This window comes from Amblyomma maculatum, chromosome 7, assembly GCF_055883805.1.
Source record: "Amblyomma maculatum isolate TAMU_Amacu chromosome 7, ASM5588380v1, whole genome shotgun sequence".
NCBI lineage: Eukaryota > Metazoa > Arthropoda > Arachnida > Ixodida > Ixodidae > Amblyomma > Amblyomma maculatum.
In genome coordinates this window covers 35,986,837-36,006,696 of record NC_139350.1, presented here as the reverse complement: position 1 = coordinate 36,006,696, position 19,860 = coordinate 35,986,837, and the positions used below count along the sequence as shown (strand labels likewise).

General features: G+C 45.6%; 1 protein-coding gene across 2 annotated transcripts in view; it reads left to right on the top strand.

Moving 5' to 3' along the window:
• Positions 1 to 1,904: 1,904 nt before the first annotated feature.
• The window catches only part of LOC146182979 (dnaJ protein homolog 1-like), a 32,998-nt gene continuing 15,042 nt past the window's right edge, over positions 1,905 to 19,860 (top strand). Inside the window, exon 1 of one of the 2 annotated variants that reach the window (XM_084608999.1) lies at positions 1,905 to 2,231. The gene's annotated coding sequence lies outside the window, so the exon portion shown is untranslated. The remainder of the gene's footprint in view (positions 2,232 to 19,860) is intronic. The other variant, XM_084609000.1, reaches the window with a different exon arrangement.

Here is a 19,860-nt window from a genome sequence, read left to right as displayed (position 1 = left end):
CGCTGAGACGCGGCTTTATCATTTTCTTTGCCACTCAAGATGCGCCGAAATATTTCTTGAATGACTGTAGCCAATGGGGTTCGTTTCCACAATGTTCCGTGTTATTTTGTCACTTTTTGCGACTTTGTTTCGATGTTCCTTGGCCGACTTAAAATTGAGCGTTGCAACGAGTGCAACTGGATTTCATAGCTCGATGAACTTGCTCTTATCGCCATCGCAGAGTTGCTTAAATATTTCGCGGATGCAAGTCAGCCTAATAAAGATTTAATTTAAGTACTGCACCAGTCTCTTCACTTCTGGCTTTCGACATTGTCACCACTATGTGACGATACGCACTTGACCCAAATAGACAACTGACGCGATTTTAGAACCCAGAAAGGAGGACACAGCTATCAGTGGGGAAAATATAAAATCAGTTCCCCATGTTGTTGACGCACTCGTTTGATAGCACAAAGCGGAGACCATTCGTTTCTGAACGGTAATATATCGTGGAGAGCAACCGAGGCGTCGGAAGCTCTAAACGAGCGACAGTATCTTCAAAACGGCTACGCTGCTAAATTAAACTGATACGGGCTTGTTTTTTTTTTTTTAAAGCGCAGGCATTTTGAGGGAGATAGATTCGTGGTAATCGGACAATAGCGTTTGAGAACTGCTCTCGCTTTTCCAGCATTGTTCTCAAATTTTCAGTTATTTTAGCTCCAGTTAAAGAAAGCGCAGTGGAAGTAAGATCACGCGATTGGCTATCTGTGAGCGCATATAGAAAAGTATCTATGTTTGGCATCAGAGCTCCGATTAAAGCACGTCCATATTTTCCTTCTTATATTCCCTTATCTTCGTATAATGCTTTCGCTCGTTGTCGTCTCATTTACGGGATTGTTGCTCGGGGAAATACCGCAGCCATTTATCGCCTGCACAGCATTTACGAAATCAGGCCATCCGCGTTATCCCCCGCAGCTGTTTTTCTACTAAGCCTCGTTCCTTATTATATGAACATCGTATATCTTATCAGCGCACCAACTCAGTATCAGCTCGGAGTCATGTTCTTTAATCTATTAAATGACACCCTGCATTTTCAGTTTGTTAATCTTATACTGCTTTCGAACTACAACCCTACAAGATTTGCGCAATAATAATTTTCTGCTCAAACGATTGTACTAATTATGAAAAAAATGACTTCATCTTTTGCAGTCATTTCATTTCGGAACCCATGATGTTTAACTCTGAAAACATCAATCTGCTTACTCATATATAAGAATAAGTTGAAGATGTATTTGTTGAATTACTGAATTTTTTACGCATGAGTTAAACATCATGGGTTCCGTCATGTTCTTTAATCTATTAAATGACACCCTGCATTTTCAGTTTGTTAATCTTATACTGCTTTCGAACTACAACCCTACAAGATTAGCGCAATAATAATTTTCTGCTCAAACGATTGTACTAATTATGAAAAAAATGACTTCATCTTTTGCAGTCATTTCATTTCGGAACCCATGATGTTTAACTCTGAAAACATCAATCTGCTTACTCATATATAAGAATAAGTTGAAGATGTATTTGTTGAATTACTGAATTTTTTACGCATTTTATAGGTCTGATACCAGTGCTATATTGTTTTTGTGTAAAAATACTTATTTGGCATATTTTGCATCTTGTAACAATTCGTTAACTATGGTGTTACTATTTCTGTTGCAGTAATTGTCTATCGAGGGTGTCGGTATACAGCCTTCTGACTATGGAACCCTCGTCTAATTTTTATGTGTTCTGTAAATATGTTTGAACTAAAAAAAAGGATAACTGTCAGTCTTCAAAAAAAAAAATGCTGGGAACTGTGCGCCTTCAAAGCCCAAAGTTAGATAGGTTTTTCGCGCACGCTCAGTCTGAATTCCGGGCGTCGCCAAATATAAGCGCTGATTTCACGTGCAAATATGTCACGCGCATTCTTCCCGGGACTGCGATAACCATAACGCGATTCTTTTCGCTATTTGCACTTGACCCGGGCTATATAAGCACACCACGCGTTGCAGAGCTTTAGTAAAGCTCCTCAGCTAAGGCAGGTTAGCAGGTTTCTTTGATCGCCTCCTGAGTAGTGGGCAGTGGTGTCATGGCAGGAGGGAAGCTGTGAACCGACTCCGTCCTCGCTGCTGCTCTCTTTCCACTCCAGCAGCAAAGCCGTTTGTCTCCCAACCCGCAACGAGAGGCTGTCGTCGATGTCTGTCAACGTCGTTCAGGTAAGAACGCATCGCAAGACGTATTCACGTCTCATTACTTCGTTTTCCTAAAAAAAAAAAAAAAAAAAAACAAATCCGTTAGTCTAGTATTGCGTAAATGATGGGATTTAGGAAATGCGACCGCTTAGAACCGCAAAAAATATTGATGGGCAGTTTTGACCGAGGTATGGTGGCGAAGGCCCTTCCAAACGATCGCCGGTCGAAAAAAAAACTGAGTGTGTAAAGATGGTATAGCATGACACATGGACGCGAAGGTTGAACAATGTGTTCGATACGATTATCTCTGCATTGCGGGGTTGCCTGTACACATGGTTCCTGCCGCATAGTGGACAATAAAAGAACATGTTTGAACACGACATTACTAGCTCTGTGCGACGGAAAACTGAAAGATGAGAAAAGCATTACTGCGTCTGACCTCTTTTTGGGAAAGATATTTTATCACTCTCTTCATCTCTATCGCAAGCCGGCATTAACGGCTACCCCACCGCAGTTGACTATCATATCCTGAGTAATGCGACGACCACTGGTTAGACAGCCCTTTCGCCCAGCAGTTGCGGGATGCACGAGTTAAAAGACGCATGGGAAAATGTTCTCGCGAAGTGGTCGTCGCAAGAAGCAAGTTATTCTCTGATCGTATATAGCGCCTTAAAACTCGCGGAATCACCGGCGCTTGTTCACCAGAAAGGCCACAAGAACTACAGTAAGCTGCTTTTACTTCTCGATATGCTCCTTCGTTTGGATTGATGAGCAAAGAAAAATTAATCAGTACCTCCTTACAGTATATATCAACATATCTGTCCGAACTACTTTCTTCTCGGGCTAGCAGAGCGTACGGCTGCAGAAAAGCGAAATGAGATGGCATGTAAAATGAATTGAATTAATCAAATTCCCTGTGGTTTTAAGTTATAATATTTTGATGATCAATCTGGTCATATGCTAATGACGCTATGCTGTCTGTTTCATGCCGTGGTTTCAATGCTGTATTCTCCCGTGGTGGCTACAATGCCGTAGCCGACAAATAAACCGACCTAGTATAGGACTGGAATCAAGTCTTTATTGGACTGACTTGCGCCCGCAAAAGAACTAACACGCCGGCGCCATAGCAGCAACTAGGGCTCGGCAGTTGTCGGACTATACGAATGCCCGGTGCACATGTCAGGGCTCAATTTAAAGTCGTGACTGAATCATCTAGATAAGACCCGAACTGTGACTAGCGCAACCCTGAGCACTAGAAACAAACGCGCGTGCCTCGGTCCTTTCGCGATACATATCGGCGCATCTTGCACAACAAATAAAAATGATAACGCCCTGTCTCGCCACAGCGAGCATAAACAAAGAGCAAAATCTTTCCATGCGCTAAGTGATAAGGCCGCATGCTCGCGGCTGCTTAAAATCAACAAAATAGGATTAATATAGTTCGCGGCAATATGGTTATGCCCCAGAACGGCGGCGTACTTTTGGGAGAAAAAATATTAAATCCAGGCACCCCTCCCCAAGTGCTGAACCTTTGTCGGCCCGGCACCTGATGATACACTCCTTGGGTCGAGACCGGTAGGAGCCCTGTGTCGATGTGTTCATTTTACTCGTTATCGTGCATGGCCGTGGCGATATAGTTTCGGAATGTAGATTAGAAACGTGCGCTTTTTGTAAGCGGCCATATATATAGTCCTCAAATGTTTACATCACGCTTGAATGCTAGGACGGCGCAAGCTCCGTGGCGACCACATCAAACGTTTTATCGTACAGGGAAAGGTGGCCTGCTGTCAAAGCGTTTGCCGAACAAAAGAAGTGAACCTGACTTAGCACAGCCAGATACAAAATGGTTGCTTGCTGCACTGCTATGAATGAAGCGTCATGTTTAGAATGATTTTGAGGGTTTGCAGCGCCCACGGAAAGCGCTTGTCTACTTTAACGTATTTGGCTGATGTCATTTTATCCCCTTTCATTATATAAATGGGTTTGGTTTTGGTTTGTGGGATTTAACGTCCCAAAACAACTCGGGCTATGAGAGACTCCGTAGTGGAGGGTTACGAAAATTTCGACCACGTGGGGTTCTTTAACGTGCACTGACATCGCACAGCACACGGGCGCCTTGCTTTTCGCCTCCATCGAAAAGCTACATTCGCGTGATCTCCGCGTCAAGTGGTCGTCACAGAGCCTTTGCTGATTGTCAGTCGAGCGCGCAAGCCAGAAAAGTGTCAAAGGCGGCGTATGCTTGGTGTCAGGGTACCATTCCTCTACGTGTCACCAACAGTAAAATCGGCCATTGCAGTACTTTCCGTCTCTCGCGTGTAGTGCGAAAATAGCATAGCGAAGGCTGGTGTACTTATAAGAGGCACTGAATTTCTCAAAACGCGTCCGTTTTTTAAGGGAACTTGGTGATCGAGCGTGTCTGCTGCATCTGAGGTCCACTTACTAACACCGCGGGACTTCGTGATATAAGAAAGATGGGCCGAAACGAAGCGCTGTTATCACCCGCTATTCTTAGAGGGGAAAGCCCCTCTAGCCACGTTTCTCCAAGGTCATCTGGTACGATAATTTGACCTTCAGCTGGAGGAGCGCTGGGGGTGTTGTGACTTCATACATGCATGTGACATTACAGAGACTGTACAGCTGCGTCGCGCGCCAGACCCTCGCCAGCTGTGGCCATGAGACGAACCACGTGACTTGCCGCTCCCAAAAAGGGGGATGGAGCCTGGCGCTGGTTGTGTGCCTCGCCATGCAGAGCCTCGCCGTGCAGAGCCACACATCGATAGCGATGCAAAATCGGAATACGTGCTCAGGTCCGACTGCAAGTGAGCTGCAGCTTTCCTGTTGAAGCTCTCTATTAGTCAACCGCCCGGCCACTTACAATAGACAGCGGAACCGAAAATGTATAAGGGAAGTTGGACACATTCATAAGAGCATCCTGTGTGGGCACTGCTCGGCGACCACTAGAATGATCCCGTCCAAGTAAATCTTGTGGTCGCATGCTTTGCAGTGCGTTTTGTACCGTTTCATTACTTCGGATAATTTCTTGGTTTCGTCAATGTATGAAGCCGACCACTTCGATCAAGGCATCTCGCACACGCCTTGAGATCACATTCCAAGGACAATGAACATTTTTTCCAGTACCATCTTTCCGAAACTGGCCATGAACGAAATTACACGTTTCCTGGTTTCCTCCTTTGAGAACAGATGTTACTATAGTTTAGGGTTTGGGTCCTCTGGGTGCCTGGGACATTTACAGGCAGTAGAAAAGAATTCGCGCAAAAGTACGGCGAAAAAGCCCTCCACATCATGTGATCCGGCTAGGTCTAATTTCAAATGCCTCCTTTTTTTTTCTTTTTTTTTACGAAAGCCCGCATCATTTCCAAGCGGACGGGTGGAAATTGCCGCTCGCCACAGGGAAACAGAATATACGGCATGTAGCATAATTAAAAATTACAGTAGGTGGAAAACAAGAGAACGACTGGAAAAAAATGTGCAAATAAGGTAACAGGAACTCTACCCTATCTCCCAGGCAAAGCGAAAGCTTGATGTTAGATTGCTGCATTTTGGGGACATTTTTTTTTTCTACTTCGTAAGTGGGCACTTTTTGTCTGGGGTCGTTTTTACCGGAACCTCCGCTAGTACACCTTGCTGGGGTAGGTTTTCTGTCCGGTGGTTCGCGGTTCGCAAGGGTACAACCCCGGTAAGTGGTGTGGAATGTGCCCTGCGGAGAAGCCGCCAAACTTGCTTTGCTCTGTTTGATATGCTCGCGTCTGCACATAGACTGACGCGATGGAGCAGAGAGTACGGATGGTTGCAGCAATCGGCAAACTATTGTGAGGACACGATAATCAACCTCATGCAGCGCAAACACGTTAAAGAACCCCAGAAAGTCTACCGGAGAGATGGTAAAGTCGATCGTCAGGTGCGTGCCTCATGAGGCGCGCTCCAAACCACTGCTTGAAAAGCAGATAGGGCATTTGACACGTAAAAGGTATGGCTTATTTTCAGTTCTGAAAGCATTTCCTGATGAGCACCAGCGTCTGCTGCACTGCCTTGCCCCCAGAAGATGACGGAAAAACATCTCCTTTGATTTCTTTTGTAGGTAGCTTACACCCATGTTTTTGAGTAAGTGTAATAGTGTGCATGAGAAGCGGACTTAAGTTGTATTCGGTGCAAAAAAAAAAGTGAGCAAGCTGTTACCGTTATACTTAGCATGACAAAAACCAAAATCGGGGGCTTAATTGGTCGCGTGCCAAGTTACTTGGACTCCATAACTTCATTCAGTTATTTCAAGTTCAGTTCAGTTCAGTCGTTCAGTTGTGTCCGACTCTTCGTGACCTTATGGACCATGTCACGCCACGCTTTCCGGTCTCTCACTATCTTCTTAACATCACATAGCTTCATCTGCAATGCCTCGAGAATGCCATCTAACCATCGCGTTCGCTGCCTACCCCTTCTCCGGCGACCCTCAACCTTTCCCAACATCAAATCTTTCTCCAGCGACTCCTCTCTTCTCATCAGATGACCAAAGTAGCTGAGCTTTAACTTTAGAATTTGACCCTCCAATGAGCAGTTAGGGTTTATGATCGACAATATCGACTGATTTGATCTTCTGGCAGTAACTCTTAAGAGTCTCGAGTCTTCGCCAGCACCACAATTCAAACGCGTCAATTCTTCGGCGGTCAGCCTTTTTCACAGTCCAACTCTCGCATCCATACATCACAACTGGAAAGACCTCAGTTATTTCAAAGACATCGTCAAATAATGCCTCTACCAGTTCACCACGAAATCCATTGCTGATTTCTGCAATGCTATGTGCAGAGCTTGGTGATGTCACAACAGTTGCGGTCGAAGCACGTGCGACTGGTGTGACAACCAAACGCACCTTCCAGAAAACAGGCGGCGCTGCATGCACGATCCCGCGGAGTGCATCTTGTCGTCGTTAGGGAGCCCTCGTGGTACAGGGCACCACGCTGGTTTCGGGTCGCACCCGGTGGTAAAAGATGCTATTACACACCTTTCCAATAAGTGGGTCATGGGCTGGTTTATGTAGGGTGCTTGGATGCAATCTTTCAGTATTGGTGCTCGCGGGGTGTGGGAGGGGCAGTAGCAGTAAATGGAGGTGTTGTTTCCACCAACGTTTTTATTTCGACATCTTCCCCACCTGATGGAATGTTGTACAGGCCGGCGCAAATGTCGGCAATGTCCCCACTCACCTCAAGCAATAAGAGAAGGTCACGCTAGCGTCCGTTTGCCACGATCGAGTGAAGCACAGAAGTGGGTATAATACTGCCCCTTGCGGAGTGCCTCTCGTGCCCATCTTCAAGCTTTGTTTGTTTTGTGCCGATGCTGATCTTGACGGTTCTGTCTTTAAGGAAATCGTAGATGTATGAGTAGACTCGCTGGCCACAGTTTGTGCTCTGGAGCTTCTGGATGATTGTGGAGTGTTTGACGTTGTGAAACGCCTTTGAGTGCTCGCTCACTGTTTCTGCATGCTGAATCAACGACTTCGCGTTTGAGTTGCAGAAGCAAGTCATGAATGGACAGATGTGTTTTAAATCCAAACATCGTGTGTGGCAGTAGCTCGTTGTTCTCTAGATAGTTGGAGAGACGCGCGTGGACTGCTTTTCCATGAGCTTGCCTGCGCACGACGTGAGGGATATGGGGGCGTAGGCTTTCAATGCTGATTTTCTTGCCGGGTTTGGGAATAATGTGTACATTAATCCGCAAATTGCTGTAGTGCCTCCGTGCCGAGGCTGGTTAGAAGTCCTAACGTAATTTTGTCTTGTCTCGGGGCTGTACCTCGGCACATATCTGCTAGTGCTGCTATGATTTCTTCTCAAGTGAAGTCTTTATCTAGGTCTTCGTTCGGTTCCCCCCGGTGCCTCTGTACACATTAAACTACATCATCCCTGCTATTACTAGCAAAGCAAGCCCACCCCACCGATGTAATAGTTTTCGCGTAAAATACGTCCATGGACGCGATAGGGACGGGTTGAGTAGTTATCGGGTTCTAGACCGGTTGCAGGGTCCATGTAAACGCGACCGAATTGGTGTCGAGGAGCAGCCGAGTCGAGCCGGGGAATGGTGGGAGAGAACAGTAGGAAAAACACGAGTGATGCACTGACAAAAACCGGAATCTGATGTCATGGAATTTCAGGGTCTCGAACGCCAGGCGCGGCCGTAATCGCCACTCGAACCAATAAAAAAAAACCCTCTATCTCTATGCTCGGCAGGTCAGGTTGATGTAAACTCAACTCAACACGATACCCCCCCCCCCCACCCTTGTAAATGGCATGTGACGTCGGGGAAGAATTTTGAAAGGGGGGTGCACCGAAGGAAAACAGATTTGGTGGGCAAAAGCGCATCCGGGAAGCTGTCTGTTGCTGTGCGGTTCTTGCCGGACATGGACGTTTTTCTTGCCCTTTTCTAAGGAGCCTCGATTGTTTGCATTGAGGCGCCCTACCCTTTTCCAGCAGTGCACTCCTCTTGCCGCAGCAAGGAGAAGTAGGATTGACGGGACGGGCTACCGAGAAATGTTTATTTTTCAAGAAGCAGTTTAGTGCATGGCTGGTTGCCCCAACATACCCACCCGCTCCCCTTTCTTGCAAACTCCCAACCCCTATAAACTTATGAAAACAGGATGATGACAAACCTGGCCCTGTCTTCTCGCTTGAGAGGAGCCAGAGGAAACGTCGACAATAGTTCGTCGCGTCGATGACGCTACGATTCTCGTTACACGGGGAAGCACGTGCAACGAACTACGCCATTTTCACATCGCATCCCTGCAAAAATGGCGGCCGAGGAGGCGTCGCGCACGCGCAATAGCACTAGATGAAGAAAATGTTAATACGCGAAGTACGCGAAACTCCTTAGTGCATGTACACATTAGCAATTCTTCCCTTGAAAAATGATCACACAGTCTATGCAAGAGTCCACTTATTTTTATGTTTCAAGAATAGCATAGTCCGTTGCGAACAACCTGAAATCATACCAAACGCTTTAAGCGCATGGGACTTAAGCATGCCGGAAAAAAGGTGAATGCAAGCTTATTGCCGAGATGTGGTATTTTTCTTCAAAATGTCCTTCACAAAAGCGACTGACGAGACACACAAAGCGTGGGCAGATATGAGCGAATACAACAGCCTACACCCGAGCTCCGTATTTGACTAGGTAATTTTCTTAGCATGTACAGACATTCTCAGTCTGATTTATGTCGTGCAGACAAACAAAATACTCTGTTGTCAGTTAGTGTGCAGGTAATAATTATTTCTGCCCAGCCTTGCAATCCATTCACCTAAACTTCGTAAACTTTCCATTTCCAAAAAGAAAAATAAACTTTCCTTCTGCAGATATTTAGCGATTAGCTGTTTAGAGTTTCAAAATACTGCAAAAGAATCCGTGCATGCTGCGAAAAAGAAGCACGGATTTTAGTAAAACAAGACACGCAACCACCCCTCTTCTCGATTTACAGGCCTCGTTTTGCACGCTTTATGCGGTTTACCGTGCTGATGCATCCGATACTTTTTTTGTGTGCACCACTTACCTAATGACAGCTTTATTTTTCTTATCACCTTTTCAACAGTGTGTACATGACGTATTCGAGTGTCAGACTGGAAAATTACTGCCAAGCGCATGCAGATACAAAGTCCGTGCTCTGAACTGCAGTAGTTTAGAATGAATGGAGACACAGCCTGGTTCATTTTATCGTACTCGACTCGATGATTAAGGTGGGTAAATGTAGCACTCACAGCGTACTGTCTAACCGATTTGCCGTTGAGTTAGTGCACGTCAACTTTGGATAGACAACCACGCACGAGTATCCCCAAAAATGAGATTACGCCGACACTGTAAAGGAAATGTCGCCGCACCAGAAAGCTGACTGGTCACGTGTAGAGCGCTGAGTGGATTGAGCTTCACGAGTTCACAACGAGGCGAATGCTTTATGAGGCCAATGTCAAAGGATCAGATAGTGTGACACTGCGCCAATGACTCTAAAAGAGTTCCTGAAACCGAGAAAATTATAACGGATTTCCTATGTGTGTGTGTGTGTGTGATGTTAATAAATGGTAAATTAGCAGTGAAATGATTGTTTACAATGCCAATAAATTTCACTGCATAAGAGGTGTTTTATACACTGACGAAATATGGGACTATCAGCGATTTAACGTAAAAGTGTACGCTACGAATCAGTCGCTGCGAAGACATCGTAAAACTGCGCGTGCGCACTGTTATGTGCTGGCAAGGAATTTTGAGAGGCTGAAGATTTTTTTTTATCGCTGCAATTATTGAGCAGTGACTCAATCTTATGCTAAGCAAAATATTAGGGTTACTTACTTGCAAAGCAGCTCATGCTGGATATAAAACTGTCCCGAAAGAAATTCAGTTCATCGTATCACGCGACTATAAAAATGTATTTATTCCAAACTAAACACCGATAGTTCAGCCCGTATGAATATTTTACTTCTCTTGTCAGAAATAGTTTGATCGGTATACAGCAGTTGCGCTTAGACAAAAATAGATTATTGTACAGCAGACCTATAACATCTTATATGGCAATGTTCATCGTTTTAACGAGGAAGAAACAAAATTACGCATATTCCACACGACATGCCCACCCTAGCAGCTCAGATTCTATCAAGCACCGAAATACAACATTCCATTGCTACAATGAGAGCACGCAGATCGGCAGCATGGCAAGCATCGAGAAAGAGCTTGAAAAACCGTGAAGAAGCGAAAAGCTACTCTCCCATCCCTCCTAATTACATAAACAGCGGCCGAGAGCCTTCCCTTCAATCAAAGGTTTTATTCATTTAGTCTCATACATTGTGCTACTACTGAGGTATGTAACATTTAATGTAACAATTTGGTGCTGGGAAGATATGTTTCTCAAACTTTCAAACATTTCTCTAAAGCAACATCTGTTCACTTGTTCACTACCCCTGTTACGGATGCGCAGAACCCTTCAACATCAAATTTATATGTGTGTGTGTGTGTGTGTGTGTGTGTGTGTGTGTGTGTGTGTGTGTGTGTGTGTGTGTGTGTGTGTGTGTAACCCGCATGTAACCGATTTCACACTGGATGGTCAGCAGCCGAGCGCCATTTTGTTTTTTTTTTCCACCCAGCTGTGCGAAAACCTGTTCTTCCTAAGTTGGATGAGTGGATCCCCTTTAAAACGGTGATGGTCATCACCATGCTGAAACTTTCTTTTTTTTTTTTTTAAACTGCGATAATCTGTAATAATCTGTCAACTCTAACGACTTTCCTTTTAGGCCCGGGTTATCTTTAAAAAGCCATGTTTAATTTCGATTTAGCTTCCATATGTCTCCTTCCTGCTATTTATCCACCAATCTTCAAACCGTCTCTTGCTAACCTCCACCGCCGATTCGTTCACACTTCCTTTTTTACCTCTAAACCCCAGGGCCTCTGCAAGAGTGACTATGTAGGCATCGACATCTGAATGGATACTGTCACACACCAGTATAAGATGCTCAATTTTTTCCGGGTATCTACTGCACATGGTATACGTTACATCTTCTTAATTAAACTTTCTTTGTAGCCAATAGGGTTTTAATACATCCTGATCTAGCTTCAATAGAAAAAGGCCCCTGCCTCTTGAGTCGTCATAGCAGTATTCCTTTTTCTATATATGTCTAGGGTCGGCTTCTGTTCTATTGAATGATTCCTGTTTTTAGCATTTGTGTTCTTTACCTGTATTTCAACGTTCTCTATTTCTCTGTCCTGCCTTCCATGATGCACACGACCCCCCCCCCCCCCCCCCCCCGGGAGCGCGCATCTGGTTCTTCATATCTTCGCGAGATTTAAGCTGCGGTGTTTCCTCTTTTGCTCATATTTGCCAAGAAAACATACACAGACATCACTTCCAACAGCTACAGATCCAAATACAGAAGCCATGGCAGAAGTAAGGCCTCTGGAGTCTGCTGGCAAAGCAAGCAGCTGATTAATTCTCGCTGCATGGCTTGGAGAAGACGATACTCGGAGGATGCTTTCAAAAACATCACTGAAGCGATAGTGCAAGTCAGAAGTATATTCACAAGGCAGACAGCTCATTAGCGAGTTTAAGAATAGCGGAACCGAACAGGTTTGGGGGGATGGGGTAATTGCGGGGCAACAAAAACCATTCGCGTGCAATGGTGCGAAGAAATGTCTGGGGGTGAGGCAATCGCTCTGAGCATCCGCACTCTCGCTTCTGTTTCCAATATCACAAAGAGAAAGGATCGCTTTTCCTTGTGGAATAAACTGGATGCCGTCAAACGTACGCCCTCAACAATGTGCCGGGCGCGAGCCTTGCATAGAGGAGCTACTCACATGATTTACCATTTCTACATTTTCGGTCTCGAGCAGCTACCTTCGAGAGGAATTCAGCGAGATAATTATAGATAGTGGCAGAGCTCTCGCCTCCCCCCCCCCTCCCCAGTTGAAACACGGCGGAAGGGCGACCCCTTGAGTGCCGGAGTCACTGCCAGTGGCTCCGGCACTGGTGCAGCACCTGCACCAGTTGCGCCACCACCGTGTGTCAAGAGTGCTCTTTTTGTTTAAGCGATACTCCAAAGCACTTTCCACGTGCTGCGACGCCAACGCCGGCGTCACTGCAGGTGTCGTAAGAGGGGAATGCACCTCCATGTTGCCCCGCCGGGGTGGCGCAGTGGTTACGGCGCTCGACTATTGTTCCCAAGGATGCTGGATCGAATCCCGGCCTCGGCGGCCGCTTTTCGATGGAGGCGAAAAGCAAGGCGGCCATATGCTGTGCGATGTCAGTGCACGTTAAAGAACCCCAGGTGGTCGAAATCTCCGGAGTCCTCCACTACGGCGTTTTTCATAGCCTCAGTCGCTTTGGGACGTTAAACCTCACAAACCAAACCAAACCACCTCCATGTTCACGGTACTGGCAACCCTCTCGCCCTCACTACCCAAAAGCTACAATGGCCGGTTCATGAAACTGGACATTACTCCTTCTGTTAACTTTCTATCTCCAGCATTCCATTCCTGATTTCTCAACTTATGTCTTATGTCAAACTTCTCGAATAAAAAAAAACTGCATTCTGCTATTCACCAGTCTGCGATCAGTAGCTCTGGCCTATATCAAATAGAAAGGGTAATGTACGATTTCTGGGAGACCGTGCTGAGCAGAAGCAGTTCTATCAGCGGGAACAGACTTCCAGCCACGGAAACGTGCCCGTGAAGAATATTTTTGCTTTAAGTTGTATTGACGGCAGCGATCTGCGTCGAATGATCTCAAGAGCAGAACACCGACGGATGATGTTATCCGGCTTGACGTACTCAGAATGGACAAATATTTCTTTTAATGGAGCGTGAGGTGATCGTCTGTTCACATTTCTTTTTCAAGGTGTAGACAGGTAAGTAAAAGCGCACTAGAACCGCGAAACAAAGAGAAAAAAACGCCATGTTCCCTTTGCAACCTCTGGAAATAACCTTCTCTGCTAAGCGGAGACCCCTTCACCATAGCGGCCAAACCTGTTTTGGGGGAATAAACTGGGCGCAGTTCAGAATGCTTCAATGTCAAGCCTGATGTAATGCACACACCTGGCGAGCTATTGAAAAACAGGAGGATGTAGGGGCGAGGGAGGCTATATGAATGGCACTTGCCAGGAACTGCCTTAACATAATTGCGGACGCAACACTAGGGAAAAGGGTGCAGGAAACTGATGTATCCTGAACTGCACACCCCCCAAAACAGGTTTGACAACTGTGGTGAAGGGGTTTTTTCCTGTACAGAGGAGCTGACTTCCAGGTTTTCGCAAAGGGTCCATACAGGCCGCATACTCGCACATAAATTATTTCTCGCTGGCTCACGACGCGTACACGCTTCCGCGCTGAGTAGTGTTCACCGCTACGCCGCAAGGCGGTGACTTCTCGTTCTCGACGGCCATTGCACTACTTTAATGTAACTACAAATTTTAAATTTTAAAATTCAAATTTTAAAGTAAACCACAGGAACTACTACGCAGGTTCATTTTCCACTTTTTGTCACCACTCAAAATTGTTTTTATGTCACCTAAAGGGTTGCTTCTGTGTGGCGAAAACTTTTCAAATAAACTTTGCACAGATTAATATATTTGTGTGGGCGGGTCGGTGAAGCATCGTGCAAAACAGGAGCGCAAAAAACCATGACATAAGGAACACATAGAAACACAGAAAACATAAGAATACTGCGCTAGTCCTGTTCCTATGTTTTCCTTGTGTCCTGGTTTTTTGCGCTGCTGTTCTGCACGATGTTTGCACAGCATAGAATCCTTCCATTTCTCGACGTTCCACACACATGCTGCGAAAAATGCGCACTGTTCTTGCTGTACAGAAACCAACCAACAAAGTATGGTACCATTTAACAACTCCACTAATCAGACCTAACAACTAGGACTATGCTCCTCGAGGGAACATACACGGGAACGAAGAAAAAAGAAGCGAAAGTATAGTCTTGTCTCTGATTTCCCCCAAAACTGATACCCCACTTCCTTCATTGAAAGTATCATCGAAAACCAGAAAGAGCTCTAACCAAAACGTGAGTGATTCCCCTTCTGGTCCAAGCACGTGTTTGCATTTATATCTGAAATGAGGTTATCTGAAAGTAAGGTGTGCAAATGACGCACTATTATCTGATTCGCTGGTTGGACTGCTCTGCGTGCTGGGCCAGTGAAACGAAGTTTCCGCTAAGAGTGTCAAACAAATGAAAAAAGGTCGAAGCAAGGCGAACAATTCATTGCCAGTAATATTACCCAAGGAACCATTACACTGGTCGCTAAAGGCTGATTCATAAGACAACTGTTGGTACTCAAAAAAAGGACTTTCTTCCACTAGAGGTCTATGTCTAGAGCTGGCCCTCGTGTGCAGTCGCACCATTGTTACAACTCCAACTTTCGCATTCACAGGAGGCAATGATAGGAAAAGTCATGGATAGGGTATTTCAACCTGCTACTTCAGCAATTGAAAGCCCGGCCCAATCCTCCAGGAATTGAACTCGGCCTCGCATGAAGGTTTGGTGCTCGGGTCTCCAAAAGTGTTTATCTAGTGACTTGAGAAAAGATAATGGTGCATTCCGCTTGAAAAAAAAACAGTCAAAGGACGAAGGACAAAGAGGAAGACGATGCTCACACTGTTCTTCGTCCGTTGAGTGGTTTTTTTCTTCAAGAACATGTACCAACTGACCCAAGTTTCAACTGTGTTGCATGGTGCGATGGGCATTTTCCCAGTAGCACGCACACCTCGTGGCCTCCAGGCAAAGTACGTTTGACGGGACAGACTATCAAGTGATGTTTGTTTTCCAAGAAGTAGTTGATGCTGGTCTCGCGTAGCCTGGGCAGAAACTCCTCAGTCATCTGTGGACACACTGACACTCTCCTCCTACCCATGTAAACATATGACAATAGGATTCTGGTGATCCTGGCCTGTCTTCTTGCTTGATGTGAGCTAGCGGAAGCGGGGACAATGGCGTGCATTCCGAAGGCCTAGAAGATGCTAGCACTAGACGCAATTATTGTGCAGGAGTTTACCGCATTCATGAGGCGAGGGACGTCGTTTCGGGGAAAAGCCAGCGCAGCGAACTCCTCCCCCATATTCGCATGGCATCCTGGGAGAAACGGCAGGCGAGAGGGCTTCGGGCATGGGCAGCAGAGCTACTTGAAAACTGTTCATTCCTGTCGTACGCTACTGCCTGTCATCATAGTGCGTTGCTCTTCGTCGTCGTAAAATATTGCAGCGTAACCAGTGTTACCATTAAAGAAGCAAAGGTTAACATAAACTCTCTTCTCTGACAGCGGCAAACACTGATGGCTGCCGGCGGCTTTCGTAAGTCTACATTATTCGCTTTTTCATGAATTGCATCATTCCTTTCTCGGCTATATCGCTGATGTCGTCCGGTAACAAATGCTATTTCTTCTCGGAACGATGGTATTGGTTTGCTATTGGTTTTCGTGGGAATTTTAAGCCAATATCAAATTATGAGAGTGCCGCTATTTTTCAGAATATCTAATGAAATATACGTTTTATTCTTTTGCATAACCTCCAGTCTTGATATTCTAGGTGTTTTTGCGCCTATTTCGAATGTATTCTGTAGCGTTCTTGTCTGTCTACGCGTGTTCATTTTGTGTAATTTCTTCTTTTATATGTATAGCTTGCATATATTTCTTATATGTGAAATACTGGTGCCTTGTAAAATTGCCTTGTAGACATTTAAAAGGATGTACATTGTCCCATGACAATCCCCTGGTTAGAAACGAGTTTGCTCGGGAGACAGCAGTAGCACTTGAACGAAAATGAATTTTATTGTGCTACTGGTGAAGTACATTGATCTCTGTGTAATATGTTATAATTAAGTTAACAATTTGGTGCTGGGAAGATATGTTTCTCAAACGTTCGAACATTTCTCCAAAGCAAAATTTGTTCACGGCTTCACTACCCCTGTTACGGATGCGCAGAATCCTTCAACAGCAAAAAAAAAAAAAAAAACAAATGATAGAGCACTGCAAAATCTGCATTTTAGTAATGCGAAAGCACAGATGCTGCTGTTGGTTGCTTCTAGTTGCCTAATTCCCTTCTTATTTACTCATTTTAGTCGTTGGTACTTTGCAATTGCGCGCCAATCCCTTCCAATGCCTTTTTTCGGCTCTACTTCCGGTTGAGCGACGTCACATCTTTGACGTCACCCTAATTGACTGCCTTATTACCTACTTTAGACTTTGATACTTTCAAATTGCCCGCCAATCCCTTCATATGCCTTTTTTGTCTCGAATTCAGGTTTTGTGACGTCACATCCTTGACGTCATCTTGACTGATTTAATTAACTATTTTAGTATTTGATACATTCACATGTGACGCCAAGCCATTGGCTAATGAGACCGTTTTAGCCTTTACTTTTCCATTTTTGTCCCTAATTAATTGCCTTTTTGGCCTGATTATTTTTTCGGGCACAACATTACGTCACCCTCTATCGATTGGGGACAGAAATCTATGAACATAGCGAAGTAATGCTATCGAATTAATATGGGGGTTGTCTGCTATTATTCTAACAGAACTACATCTTCTTAGTGGGGGCAACAATGGTATTTTCGTTTCTTTTTAAAGTAGTGGGGACGCTTTTGTAGAGTCAATAGGGTGCGTGGAAGCTCGCGCCTGCCGCTCCATTGAGGCACCCTATTCAACAGTGCGGAGTAGTTGGCTTGGAATGTGGTCGCCTGCCAGTTTCCTCTGTCGTGGTGGAGCCGCGAGGAGAGGTGCTAGCGGCGCGCATGCGGCCGGTCCGCGACGTAGTTCAGCGCCTCGTCCATCGCCCGCGAATGGGGGGGGGGGGGGGGAGCCAGTGACGTCGGATGACTTGTTCCTCCGCCCGCAGCGGACTGTTCGCACAATTTTCTGATTCTCTGATTGGAGTGCTCGGCGTGCTGCCCCGTTGAAGCGAACAAGTTCCTTCAAAGAATGTCAAACAAATAAAAAAAATGTCGAAGCACGGCGGACAATTCACTGCCAGGAATGTGACCGCAAGGAACCCTTGCCCTGAGCGCCGAGCTGTGCCCATCTAAATGCTGATTCATACGACGACTGCTGATTCTCGAAAGTGCCCTTCTTCCACTAGAGGTCCAAGGTTGGCCCACGTGTAGTCGGACCCTTGTTACCATTCTTTTGACCTTCGCGTTCACACGAGGCGATAATAGGAATAATCATGGAAGAGGTATTTCACCCTGCTATTTCAGCAATTGAAGGTTAGACCCCATCCTCCTGGAATTGAATTCGACCTCACGTAATGTTTTGGGGCTCGGGTCTCCAAAATTTAGTTGTGGCTTAGCTCTGGTTAACCATAGCTGAATTGCGAAAGCAACGGTGGAATATTCTTTTGCCTGATACATTATACCTCTACGTGCCTGCGTGTAGTAGGGGTACCGAAAATGCAAATGGTTTTGGCAGGCTTTTTCTGATATCACCCTCCCATATGAAAGGAGCGACCCGAGTTGGAAGCTCCTGCCCGTGGCATAGGGGTAACGTGAATCCAAACATCACGAGGGACCACGAACACTACCATGGCCTCCTTTATACACACGGCGCACAGAGACGAGCAGTTAGACCTGGCGTAGCACTGCTTCCGCAATAAAAGGTTTATGTAGTGATTTGAGGAAAGGCGTTGGTGCAATGGGCCTTTTGCCAGCAGTGCACTCCTCTTGCGACCGCCAGGCGAATTGCATTTGATGGGACAGACTGCCAAGAAATTATTGTTTTCCAGGTAGTAGTTGAGGCTGGTCTCGCATAGCCTGGGCAGAAACGCTTTAGTTATCTGTGGACACACTGTGACACTCTCCCAACCCCCCACCCTTTGTAAACCCATGACATGGATTCTGGTGAGCCTGGCATGTCTTTTCACTTGAGGTGAGCTGGGGGAGGTGGGGACAATGCAATGTGTGCATTCCGAAGGGATGCCAGCACTGGGCGCAATTATTGTGCAGCGGTTTGCCACATCTATGAAGCGAGAGACATCGCAAGTGAGTGCAGCGGACTCCCCCGCCCCCCTCCCCGTATTCGCATGGGAAACACAGCAGGCGAGAGTGCTCCGCGCATGCGCAGTAGCGCTACTTGGAAAGATCCGTTCATTTCTTTCACGCGCTACTGCCTGTCAGTATCATGGTGCCCTACTCCTCGTCATCGTAAAATATTGCAGCACAACCACTATTACCATTAGAGATGCAAAGGTTAACATAAACTCACTTCTCTGACAGCAGCAAACACTGATGAGTGCCGACGGCTTTCGTAAGTCTATATTTGCTTTTTCGTGAATTACATCAATCCTTTCTGGGCTATATCGCTGATGTCCGGTAACAAATGCCATTCGTTCTCGGAACAATGGCTTGGTTTGCTTTTAATTTTCGTGGGAATTTCAAGCCGTAATCAATGGATGAGAGTGCCGTTACTTTGCTGAATATGTAATGAACCTCCAGTCTTAATATGCCAAGTGTTTTCGCACCCATTTCGAATGTATTCTGTAGCGTTCTTGTCTCTCTACGCGTGTCCATTTGGTGTCATTTGTTTTTTTTATATGTAAGGTTTGTATATACAAATTGTTTGGAAAACTCTAAGTAACTTTAAAAAATAGTAGACTCAAAACAGAAAAACATTATTTGCAGGAACACTCTCTGCTCCGGCGGACATCCCCGGCGGCTCCGGCGGCTCTGCTCTGCTGCAAAGCACCTCTAAATATGAGCGTAATTAACACAAATACCACTAATTGGCTTTTAAATTATCGTAGTTGAGCTGTTAGTTCCAATGGGCAGTTTGATACCGTGGACGAGACGATGCCAAATCAGTTTTTGCAACGAAGAAAAACATTTTTCTACAGCCATGCAGGTCTGTTAAATCCGACGTTTTTTTTCTGCACGCAACCGAAACTGAGCGCGCAAGGAGCGCTGTAAGTATGGTCTGTAAGTTGAAAAGATTGCTGCAAATATCGGTATTTTCACTCTACACCGCTTTGCACAAGCTAGTTGGATACGGTTCCTGTGTGCTGGATCACACTCGTTTCGTGTTTTACGAACTGGTAGGCCTCGACTGCCGATGTCAACTATGCACTTTCTAGTTGTCTGTTAAACTATTTATGTTAAACTATGGGCGTGCAGACAATAGATGATTGAACGGTTCA